General features: G+C 30.4%; 1 pseudogene; it reads right to left on the bottom strand.

Moving 5' to 3' along the window:
• Positions 1–9,834: 9,834 nt before the first annotated feature.
• LOC110668432 (disease resistance protein RPV1-like) lies at positions 9,835–10,957 on the bottom strand (annotated as a pseudogene).
• Between the last annotated feature and the right edge of the window lie 1,008 nt (positions 10,958–11,965).

Raw genomic sequence — 11,965 nt, 5'->3', positions numbered from 1 at the left:
TAATAAAAGGCAATTATTCTTTTCTGTTTACATAATTTTTCTATGTGTAATGGAAAAGATTCATTGCTATTTTATTAGAAATACTATTATTAAGTTGTTAAGAATATGAGTGACAGTTTTTCTAGCATAAAGTATCATAAATTAGTTCACAATCTAGGATACTTCACGATGAACATGACTTATCCAAAAAGATTATTATTCATGTTAGTTCCCAAAGTATTAGTATGAGATGCTAATAAGTTGGAGTGGTGAGTCTCATGCTACATAACAAACATAATAGGTACTTATTTGATAAGTAGGGTGAACCTGTGACGCTCATGACAAGCACATGGAGTTTACTCTTGTCAATGCGTTGTCATAAAAATCATATCAGTGCATATAATCCCTTGATCTGAGATAACACAGTTATCTTGTATAGGGGTAGTTTGAGTTTGATACTACTTTCATATTCGTACTGTGTATGGATATACTGGCATGTGTTGGCTCCTACTGGTTATATATGGAGATAGGTGTTAGTCAAGATGGGATCCGTTATCCTAAGTAAATAAGGATGAAATCCTATCTTTATTTAATTGTTCTTGATGATTCAAGTTCCTGGCCAAGACGGATAAACTTAGCTAGAAAGGAGTTTCTGACAAGAAAGTCTGATTAATCAAGAATTGGAATTAAAAGAGAACATAACTTTCATAGCAAATGGAGTTTGACATTAACCATGACTCTAACTAGAATTGGGATTTTATAACGGAGAGATTTTAGTGCATGTTAACGTATGATAAAAGGTTCATGTTTAAGGTATTCCTTATTACTAATTAGGTGGCCATGGGATGCTATGCTAGGTGTCAACTAGGGTATATGAGATGCCTGAAATGATTTATGGAAATTATTTATGGTAAGGAAGAGTTCCAATGATATTAAGAGTTAATATCATTTCTCATTGTCAATTAATAATGAGCCTAGTAAGTCACACACCTACATAAATTAATCACCAAGTAAATTATGATTTAATTGATTAATTAAAAAGTTTAATTAATTTATTAAATAGGTTTGGTTTGCAATAAGTTTGTAAAGTTCCTAGCATGGCTTGAAACCAAATCTTGGTTGTTGGATGTATAATATAAATTAAATGGTGAAATTAATTAATGGAGATTAATTAATTAATTAATTAATTAATTAATTAATATGTGATATAAATTAATTTTAGGGAGAAATTACAATTTTGGGTTGAGAACTCACAATTGTAAATAAGGGCAAAATGGTAATTGCATAAGATGACATTTGACACCATAAGATGGTGACACGTTGCACTCATGGAATTATGCCACTTGTCTTTCAATCATTAAAGATGAATTATTGGAGATTTAATAATAGCTTGACACTTATCTTGATGAGATTAAGACAAATGTAAAGCAAGATTAAATAGGAGCTTGACAAGTGGCATTGCATTTAAGTATTTTGTATTATGTATATAAATAAAGAAAGAAGAAGAAGATTCAATCTTCTTCCTTTTTTTCTTGTTGGACGACAACTCTCCCTCTCTCTCTTCTTCCAAGTTTCTTCCATTGACAAGTGAGAGAAACCTTGATTTCTTCTTGAATCGAGAATACTGGAAATATTTTCTAGTGTCTTACATCCATATAACCTCACCAAGTGCAAAAGCCCTATCATTCAAGTGGTTGGTAAGCAATCAAAGAGAGATTTAGGGGCTGCCAAAGGTGTCTTAGTGGTGCTTATGGTGGACAAGCTAGAGGAGCTGCATTTGGAGCTCTTAGAAACTACCAAAGGGAATAAGAAGGGTTGATTTTGCGCCTTAGAGGTTAGAGAACTTCAATTCCTCTTTTAATTAGGATTTAATGTGATTAAATACTAAATCTCAATCTTTAATGGCAAATGAACCTCTAATGCATGCTAAAAGTATGTTTTGGCATGCCCATGGGCATTAGAAGGTGGCTAGGTGCATAATTAATTTGGTATGTTGCATGAAATCCTAGTTGAAACTTTGAATTCCAATTTTCTAATTGCACTAAGCATGCTTCCACAATGCCTTCACTACAATGGCACCTATTCTCTCTGTATTTCCTTATTGACCATCATGCATGTCTAGATCTTTTAATATTGCTTTTAAACTCTTCCTCCCTTTGTCTGGACTTGGACTTTGCTCTTATGTCCTCTTTATATACTATTTCTTTTCATTGTCATTCCTTACTTTATAATAGTGTGATTGCACCTTATTGCTCATTAGCTCTCTATGTACTCCTTGGTGCCCATCTCACTTTCATTGCCCTCTGATATGGCTTCTGTGAATTTCTCTGGCCATCACCATCTCAGTTATGCCATTCACAATTTCCTAGGGATCTCCATTTCTGTGTTTATCATTTCCTTTTGGGCTTTACGAGGAAACCAAATGTTCACTCTTCTCTTATATCTTTACTCTTTCTTGGTTCCATTTTTATTTGGCCTTATTGCCTCATTAGCCATTTATTTCTACCTATTGCAAGCCATCTCCCTTCATTTTTAGCCTTTTGTCATTTGCTTTCTTTAGTTGCTTGGCCACTGTGCTTCTTTATGGCTTATGATAATTAAAGATATCATCGTATATTTCTTCTCTTTTCTATCTTTCTTACTCTGTGTACCTCTCGCTATATGATATTACATTATTAAGCCAGAAGAGCTTAGCCTCTTTAATCTCTATCCAATTGAGAAAGAAAATTTAGGGGTTTCTTCTCATTGAATTCCTTAATACAACTTATAGCATAATTTATGTATTTGATAATTATGAATGCATCATATTAATATATAATGTATGTGAAACTCGAAATTTGTTTCTTTCATTTTAATTAATTAAGTGTTTTACAAGATCCTACACTGATTAAAAGAGAAAGCAAACCCGAAATACTGATTTTTAGTTACTTCTCGAACTAGTCACTCATCGCCGTAACTGGGGCATATTTAACTGATTTCTAATCCATTTCTTTTAATATCTTTTAACCTTAATTAACCTTATATAATTAAATTATGACTCCTCACTTTAATTTAAGGATGGTTCTAGCCATTCCAGCTGTCCAAACATACATTAGTCACCGGAATAGTAGAATGATCGGAACTACCTAAAGTGAGGACATTACAATTCTTTCCTCCTTAAAAGGAATTTCGCACAAAATTTACCTGTTATGTGTCTCTGAAGAGTTGTGGGTACTGCTTTTTAACATCTTCTTTACGTTCTGCTCTGTTTGTGGTCAAAATTCTGGACAGGTTGTACATTTTTGTGTATAACTTGAAATACATACCTGATTTTGATGTGATTCCAATTAGAAACTGAAATAGACATATGAAATTGAATTCTAGAGAATATGGCATTAAAACCCTGTTTTTATTATTTTTGGTGGAATTTTGAATTCATTGTTCCTACTTACCAGAATGCCCTAAAGTGCATATGTGTGAGTGAAATGATATGGATTTTTGGATGAATTGGAAATGGAAAGGAAAAATTTATAACCACGCTTTGATTGACTAAATGAGAGGTAATGTTGATAGAGAACTTGAATATGCCCATTAGAAGTCTAAGAATAAGTGACATGATTAAAATTGTGCACAACTAGTATTAAATTATTCTGTGTTACAAATATTTTTATCGATAAAATGATTTTACTGTTACATGTTTTATATTTTTCAAAAGTATGATTTTCTTATTACTATGAAATGAATTTGTATTATTATTGTGTTGGATTCTTATTGGAAATGGAATTTTATTGAAATTTCGATTATGGATTTTTATTGAAAAATGTGATTTACATTGTGATTGTGGAATGATGCTGGATGACATAAGAATTGATTTGTAGTTTGGGGCTGCCATATGATGGATTGATTATAGAAGTGTTTATAATATTGTGATTTGCAGGAAATGGATTCAGATTGTGATTTTTCATATTCTTGCCGATGAGAAATGATTTTATGATATTGTTTCCTGTGTTTCATTGTTTTTACATCTCACAACTATGCTTGACACGGTTATTACCCATCCCTTCATTTATTGAGGTGACACTAGAGTTTGGGTAGATATCGATATGGATATGTTATCAACTCCCTCACTTGATAAAAGGGAGATAGATTTGGAGACAGCCCTTGTGGATAAATAATATATGACCGGTCATATTAGTGTTCGGGTGGATATGGTTATGATATGGATAGTGTGCACACATTGATATATATGGTCTTCCTCATGTGTTGAGGTGGGACAAGATTTGGAGATGGCCCTTGCGAAAAAGTCTTGCATTAACTGATGAGATTAATATTGGATTTGGAAATGTTCAACCATGTTTTAACGAATATTTGTTGGACAAATATTGAAATGATTTCACTTTCCATATGCTATTTATATACATTGTTTACCTGTGAGTTTAATAAGGATTTATTTTGTGGCATGTTTTATAATGTTTTATTGATTTATCTATTTACAATTGGTTTAAAATAACACTTTGGAAGGTTAGTGAATTGAATGAGAATATTTCTACATGTTGTTACAGTAATTACTTATATGCAAGTTTTATGAACACTTATTTCCATAACATTGTTACTTGATGTTTTATTTGATTTATTTACTTAATACTTGTTGGGCACCATTGAGTATTATTGTACTCAGCGTTAGTTATTTTTTGACTAACACAGATAAAGGAAAGGAGGCAGAATCAAAGGATTCGGTCTGCTCCCATTAGCAGAAAAGCAGGAGCCATTGTTGTATGTGGTTTGGTTCTTTAATTTTATAATTTACATATGATGTAAATTATATGCAATAGGATATTTAAGTACCATCTGAGAAGGATATTTTAAGATTTGTTATGTAAATTGTATTTATAAATCTTATGGCTTGTTTACGTTGAAATTGAGATAAAGAAAGCTAGTATGCAATTCTGATACCAAGTAGCTTGTGTGTTATGTACTTGCTAGGATATTTTTTACAAGTGTATTATTTGTCTATTTTGCATTATTACAGCCATCATACAGTAGTTTTGACATTTTTTAGTTGTTTGTTTTTCTAAATTAAATTTATATTTTGAAACTAAGAAATTTTCTAAGGAGTGCTTGTCCTTAGAAAATTTTAAGTGTAGTCGAGCAAGGTGTGCTACATTCGGTGCCGGAGCACCCTATTTTGTCTTATCATATACAATATTAATTTAATTATATTATTTAATTATATTATCTTATGTGTAAAATTTTTTTTTATCACATCTTATTTTTGTGAAGACTCAGACAGAGTCTCGTCTGTTTTATTAGTGCATGATGGGTTCTATAATTTGCCTGTTCAAATCCCATATTCATATTATTTTCCGTAAACTATGTCATATCATTATAATACTTATAACCATTCCAAATAAATAAAGTACTTCATTACATTCATACAAAATCAAGTACAATATTTATAATTTTTATTTGCAGTCACAAAATGATTACATCATCTAAATTACATACAACAATCAAAATACAAAATTTAACTATACATGAGCCCTACCCAAAATAACAGTCTGAGGTGACAACTACTCTGTAACAGATCTGATCAAAGTCCTGTCTAAGCTTTACTACGGCTGCTGGTGGTCTCCTGTACTTACGCAATGGAAAAACCAACATGCTAAGCATAATGCTTAGTGGTGCATAAATTGAAATAAAAATAACTATATAATTGAAATAATTATTCCACATATAATCTTATAAAGAAATATAGAATTTTAGGAGTTAAAGTCTTTTACATGTTTATAGAACTTTGAAACAATTAAATTAATCGGGGTCTTTTTATCATGTATCATATATTCGATCTTATTAAATTCACATTAATAACCTTCTCATGTATTTATTTAAATTTTAGATTTTTTTTTACTCATATTTGTGCCCAAGTAACCTATAACAGACTATAAAGACTGGATACACAGGAATATGCTAGTTAAACATCCATATGTCTAACATGTATACATCTATCATGTCAGGTACAAGGCCAGTAGGCAGACATAAAGCCAGAAATAAAATCAGGCACAATAGCCAACGGGTAGGTATAATGCCTGTAGAACAATCATATCAGACATATATTGTCTATCAATGATTATCCCTGTACGCAGTACTGCAATCTGAAGTCCCTAATTGGTATACTAATCGATCCATGCCATATAAATAAGTATAGGTGTTCCTTGGGCAAATTAAATATTTCTAATTACTTATGATTTTATCATTTCATGTCATGCACTATTAGCGCTTTATAGTAATTTCATGTCAATTTATAGTAGGAAAATAGGTTTCCCTTTCATTTTCATGTAACTTATGCATTTAGTAATTCATATAGGTAATTTACATGTCATGTATCACATAATATCTTGAACCTTTCTTTAGGTCCAGATTTGATATCTTATCTTTTCCTAGCAAATTGGTCAAGATGTGGCTACTGTTTGGCTACATTTCCTTCGTGGAAGTTGTCCCTCTATGTCTTGTCTTTGTTTTTATTTTTGAATCATGTCATTTGGAGTTTTAGAACTCAAGTTATGGTCAAATTACTAAAACTGATTCCTTAACTCACTTAAGTTCTAGAACCAAGCAGATTCCTAGTCAGAGCACACGTAGCTCAAGTAGCCAACATGGCTCGCCACTTTCGGGCAGCTTGCCTTTTATGGCTACTCGCCCCTTCACCCGGGGCTTCGACTTGCCTTGCCACTAGATATCCAGCTCAGGCTTCAACCTCTGCACCATGACACCAAGCTTCACATACCGGCGAGCAATGATCCCACTCGAAAGGCATAACACAACGGTAAACTACACGATTTTCTGGGATAATGGACCATACCCTCATAAGCCGTCTGATAGCTGCCCGCCAGTAGCCTGACACCTCTGCGATCTTCTAGGGAGTGTGCAAGGTGACATGACAGTTTCATGAAGCACACGCCACTCTTCATCTATAAATAGTAGCCCTCACACTACCAACAGTGATACCAGCTACAGAAGCAAGTATTTTTCGATAAATTACTAACATCTCGATTATAAGAGTTCATTTAATATAAACTCAATTTTATACAAGAATAAAGTTTAATAATTATCTCATATAATAATTATTAGATTAAATATTTATATTTAAATTTATATAAAATTAATTAATATATATATAATTAATGCCCCTATCATCAACAGCCATGTAAAGAATATGGTCTATTTGTGTTTGCCTTAAACTAAGCAATGGTGGATTTAGGACCCTCGTTTTGATGGGGTTTAGACTGATGGTCGAATGGTTATCACTCATGGGTGACTTTTTTCTCAGTTTCATGATTCACGTGTTGATATTCAAGAGGTGGTGTTTTGTTTGTTTTTGTTCTTCCGGGTTGAGTGGTAAAGCGAATCTCTGTTTTGCATAACTGATTTATGTATTAAAATTGTATTTTGCCAAGCTGCATGAAGAAAATAAAAATATTCTAAGACAAATTTAGGTGCTTAAGCACATAACGTGACATTTATTTATTCTGTTTTATTATAGATCAGATAAAGGGCTGTTATACTCTTAATTTAAAAATAAAAGTAAAACTTACATACATACTATAAAAGCCTTTCATCGATCCTTTAGTGGATTTTTACTAAATTTATGTTAAATTATTGCTTCTTATCCCTTAGTTTGGGTTTTAATTACTATATTTAGTAGTATTTTTCTAATATGTATATAAGAATGAAATGGGGATTTTTTGAATAAAGTAGTTGTTAACCATATATATGAATAATTATATTGGTTTCAAAATACAAATCGATTTGATATAGCATTTAAATTGAAGCCTCTATTTTGTGGCAAATTATAGTCTTTGATTATTTTCATCATCTTTTAAAGAGTTTGATACAATTACTAACAAGTATTAAGTATAATGGTAAGATTCACTATATTCTTAATAGGAGAACTCAGGTTTAATTCTTAAATAATATGAAGAAATTAATTTTTTGTGAATCTTAAAACGGATATAAAGGAAAAAAAAAAGTTTATACATAATCACTAAAATAAGATATATTTTAAAAAATATTTATTTTTTATATTATTAACTAAAAATATAAAGTAACAAATCTATACTTCCATACTACTATATATAAATGTGTGAAAAGGGGGACGACACTAACACTATCAAAAATATCATTCATGATTTATAATAATTATAATTATATTATTTTTTATTTTTTAAATTAATTAATTAGAGTTTGTTTTAAAAAAAAAAAACTTCAGAATTTATATAAATTTAAAATTATTAGTTTTACTTGTATTTAACTTCTACTTAATTAAGTTTTTTTATATTGCAAATTGAAAATAAAATTATATATATTAACTATTATATTAATGATTATTATTATTTATAAAATTAATGAAACTAATATTAAAATTAGTATTTTAATTTAAATATATCAAATTAATATTTAATTGTGTTAGAATGAAAAAGCTTAATTGTTTTAAATTTTATTAATTAATTAGTATATTTTTTAAATCATATATAAATAAAATTAATGATTAAATTACAAATATATACAACAAGTATGAAACACTGCAATGCACGTGCTACAATACTAGTAATTAGAAATGAAATAAAAATGAACAAGAATTTGTTTCTAATTTAGAACGGTTTAGTTTCTTTCTCTAATTAAAAACGAAATATATTCTGTTCCTAAGTAGAATCTAAATAGAAACGGAAAAATTTAGAAACGAAAATAGTTCTGTTTCTAATTAAATTAGAAACGAAATTATTGTGGTTTCTAATTTATTTCTATTTTAGAAACGGATTGAAATTTCCGTTTCTATATCTATTAGAAACAAGCTGGTTGGAAATAGATTTTTTTTTTTTTAATTTCTAATCTGTTTCTAAATCAAATTAGAAACGAAAATCTTTCATTTAGAAACGAAAAATTAGGTTTCTAAACTACTTTTTTTCTTACAATGATTATTAAAATTCTTATATTTTTAATATAAGAAATGTTTTTAACAATAAATATTTAAAATTTTAAATTTTTTTAAAAAAGTATTTATTTTTACGTATAAATTTTTAGAAAATAGTTCACTTTTTTTTCAAATTTAATTAAAGAATGATTGATTTTAGAAATATATAATATGATGAGCATATTTTTATTATATTTGAAACAGTAAACTTAAAAGTTTTAAATTCATAATTATATATAATTATATTTTAGGAGATAAGATTTTAATAATTGAAATTTAAAAACATTTAAATAAAAGAATTGATATCTAATGTGATAAAAATTTTTAAAAAATAAAGATAAAAATGTTGTAGACCCCTAATTTTCTATCTCTTCAAGTATATGCATATTTAAAGCAATGATGTGTCCGATGATGAAAATTCAAATGATTTTAAGAGTCTTTATTGATGCAGGGAAACATAAGTTACATGATATCATACATAAAAATTTTTATAATTGAAAAATGGAAAGAAAATACAAAAAATAGAAATTTAAAGCTCCATTAAGATTTTTAAATGTGAATGTCTCGGGACATGCCATTCTACTTTGACTCGATGCCGTGATTAATTGGGCTCTATGTGAACCCATCAAGACATGCATTAGGTCCAAGTCAAGTGGTAACACCCATTGGACCTTGCCATGGATCCTAGTGGCGGTAAGAAAGGTGTTCTAGAAGAATAATTTTTGTTCTTTTCTTAGTTAATTAGAAAATAATAAAAAATAGGAAGAAAATAAATTAAAAAGGAAGAAAATAAATAAAGCAGAATCCAATCTCCTGCCTACCTCAAAATAAAAAGATAAAGAGGAAAGAAATAATTATAAAGAAGCAACTAGATGCTATGTCAAATCTCTTCCAATTCGGGAGAAGATTGACTTCCTAAATAGCAAAAAACCTATAAATGCTCCTCTAACTTTTCTTCGCAGCAACTCAAAGAAATTGTGTGCTATATCATATTATTCTAAGCTGAAAATAGATATGAATTTTAAGTGATAAGACAGAAACCAAATTATTGGAAAATATTTTTCCACAAAAACCACATAATTAAACCAGTTGAGTTAACATCTGGGAGTAGGATAGGTTGTAATATATTTGACTTTTCTCTATAATTAACAGAGAAAAATAATTATCAAAGGTGGAGTAAAATCTGGGGGAGTAAGTGCCATTGAACCAAGGGAAAACAACAAGGCCAAATTTGATGAGAAGGCATGATTCAATCTAGCAAATATATCTTCAACAATATCTCGGATCAACTTCGTTTCACGCCTGCAAAAATAGCAGGAACAATTGTTAGATATTTCTAGTAATAAAAAGAGGATGAATCACTTGATCATGTTTGGTAAAACATAATGAAAATGAAATGCCATGTAATATTTGGCTACAATTGATGTAGATTTGCAACGTTGAGCATATAATTGACTATAATTGCAACTTTCAGCAAAGGTTTGGATATATATATATATATATATATATATATATATTAACCATGCACTTACTTTAAATATAGACCGGTCTCTTCTATCATTTTCCTGACTTCATAAATATAATAATACCTGTTCTGCGAATCCCATCCAGATAGATTGGCTACCTTTGTCAGAGCAGTCCTCCACTTTTCAACCTTCTCTGAATTCTGCCCAAAATCTTCCTCATGCTTAGCAAAAGCTTTCTCAAAATTCCCTTTTTGTTTTCGTACATCGGAAGGATCAACATTGTGGAACACGGGAAAATTATTTGTCCCCTAATGTTCATGCACTCAAGAATCTTGACAAGTTCATCCAAACACCACCTCGATGAAGCATAATTTCTTGAGAAAATAACAATTGAAAACCTTGACTCTTCAATTGCTTTCAGAAGTTCCGGAGAAATTTCTTTCCCTCTCTCAAGGCTTGGGTCATCTCTAAAGGCATTTACTCCTTTCTGGCGTAAAGCAGAATACAGATGGTCTGTGAAGCCTGTGCGGGTGTCTTCACCTCTAAAACTTAGGAAGACATCAAATGTTCACTGAGGGCTTGAAGAAGGTAAGGAAAATGAAGATGAAGCAGAAGCTGTTTGGATCCTCAGGGAAGCCATCAGAGCTTACAACTGTATTTACTCCAGGTAACTTTTTCTCACTTTCCACATCCAGTGAGATGTGTAAAGTAAATTATTGCCTTTCATCATTTGCTTCCTAAATGCATTGCCTGCATGTATTTCAAGAGAAAGGGGCGCAAATAATAGAAAGGGTTACTAGTGCGCAAAGCATCCCGCACTTCAGGGCTTTGGAGACTGTTGACGTACACAACCTTAGCCCTGCTTTATGAAGAGGCTGTTTCCATAACTCAAATACGTGAACTCTATATCATAAGTTTACTGTTACACCTTAACCACCTCAAGGAGCATAAATAATGTTGTTTTCTTTCTCCCTTTTTTTTGTTTTTTTTTCCTACTTTGTGAATTTGTGTGTTATTAGAAATATTCATTGCTAATCATTTAAAAGAACAGACGCATAATTGAAAACACATGGAAATGGATATCTCCATCATGGCAGGTCCGATCTGCTTGGAATTCTGTCATTCAAGTCCCTTTGCAGCTGTGTTCTGACTACTATAAGAGGGGGAGCTGAGATGCAGACAGAGCCAGATCTTGGATTTTATAATTTTTCCCTTAGTACAATGCTATATGGTAGAACAAAAAATTATATGTATTTTATAATTTTTTATTATTATATATATAATTCTATAAAATATAAATGAAAATGTTTAATAAATTGAAATATTTATGACAAGAATATATGCATCTGATTAGTTTATAACAACAATATATTCTAACCTTCAGAAAAAGGAGCCAAAAGAGAAACACAAAAGAGTTATTAGCCCAACTTAAAGCTCTTGAGTAATATTGCAGCAATTACATATCTCTGATCAATTTCAGACTTTTAGTACCATAACAGTTTAAAAGGAATGGTTAGCATCTCTTGCGGAAAACTGAAGAAGTGTTATAGGCCATCTGCTTCTTAAATTGCAC

This window comes from Hevea brasiliensis, chromosome 16, assembly GCF_030052815.1.
Source record: "Hevea brasiliensis isolate MT/VB/25A 57/8 chromosome 16, ASM3005281v1, whole genome shotgun sequence".
NCBI lineage: Eukaryota > Viridiplantae > Streptophyta > Magnoliopsida > Malpighiales > Euphorbiaceae > Hevea > Hevea brasiliensis.
Note: the sequence above shows the minus strand (reverse complement) of the source record. Positions and strands in the feature narration are given on the sequence as shown.